Source organism: Arachis hypogaea, chromosome 5, assembly GCF_003086295.3.
Source record: "Arachis hypogaea cultivar Tifrunner chromosome 5, arahy.Tifrunner.gnm2.J5K5, whole genome shotgun sequence".
NCBI classification, from domain to species: Eukaryota; Viridiplantae; Streptophyta; class Magnoliopsida; order Fabales; family Fabaceae; genus Arachis; species Arachis hypogaea.
The window spans coordinates 69,186,074-69,187,188 of NC_092040.1; the positions used below are offsets into that span (position 1 = coordinate 69,186,074).

At 40.4% G+C, this 1,115-nt stretch overlaps 1 non-coding gene across 1 annotated transcript; it reads left to right on the forward strand.

Annotated features, from left to right (window-relative positions):
* The first annotated feature begins 573 nt into the window (after positions 1 to 573).
* Positions 574 to 677, forward strand: LOC112804407 (small nucleolar RNA R71). Its single transcript, XR_003203016.1, has one exon. It is a non-coding gene; the product is annotated as a small nucleolar RNA R71 (small nucleolar RNA).
* The last annotated feature ends 438 nt before the right edge of the window (positions 678 to 1,115 follow it).

The window sequence follows — 1,115 nt, forward strand, 5'->3', positions numbered from 1 at the left end:
GAATTAGAAGTGTTTTGTTCAGAGGTCTCTGTCTGTTGCTGAGAAGATGATGGATATGGCTTGCTATTGCTCAGCCTATTGCGTCCACCATCGTTAAAGCCTTGTTGAGGCTTTTGTTGATGCTTCCATGAAAAATTTGGATGATTTCTCCATGATGGATTATAGGTGTTTCCATAAGGTTCACCCAGGTAATTAACCTCTGCCATGGCAGGGTTCTCAGGATCATAAGCTTCTTCAGAAGCTGCCTCTTTAGTACTGTTGGATGCATGTTGCCATCCATTCAAACTTTGAGAGATCATGTTGACCTGTTGAGTCAACACTTTTTTCTGAGCCAATATGGCATTCAGAGCATCAATTTCAATAACTCCTTTCTTCTGAGGTATCCCATTATTCACGGAATTCCTCTCAGAAGTGTACATGAATTGGTTATTTGCAACCATGTCAATGAGTTCTTGAGCCTCTTCAGGCGTTTTCTTTAGGTGAATAGATCCACCTGCAGAATGGTCCAATGACATTTTCGAAAATTCAGATAGACCATAATAGAATATATCTAGTATGGTCCATTCTGAAAACATGTCAGATGGACATCTTTTGGTCAGCTGCTTGTATCTTTCCCAAGCTTCATAGAGGGATTCACCATCTTTTTGTTTGAAGGTTTGAACATCCACTCTCAACTTGCTCAGCTTTTGAGGAGGAAAAAATTTATCCAAGAAGGCAGTGACCAGCTTATCCCATGAGTCCAGGCTATCCTTGGGTTGTGAATCCAACCATATTCTAGCTCTGTCTCTTACAGCAAAAGGGAAAAGCATGAGCCTGTAGACTTCAGGATCAACTCCATTCGTCTTTACAGTCTCACAGATCTGCAAGAATTCAGTTAAAAACTGGTAAGGATCTTCAGATGGAAGTCCATAAAACTTGCAGTTTTGTTGCATTAAGGCAACTAGCTGAGGTTTCAGCTCAAAATTATTGGCTCCAATGGTAGGAATGGAGATGCTTCTTCCATCAAATTTGGATGTTGGCTTTGTGAAGTCACCAAGCATTCTCCTTGCATTATTATTATTTTTGGCTGCCATCTCCTTCTCTCGTTCTAATATTTCTGAAAGGTTACCTTTAGA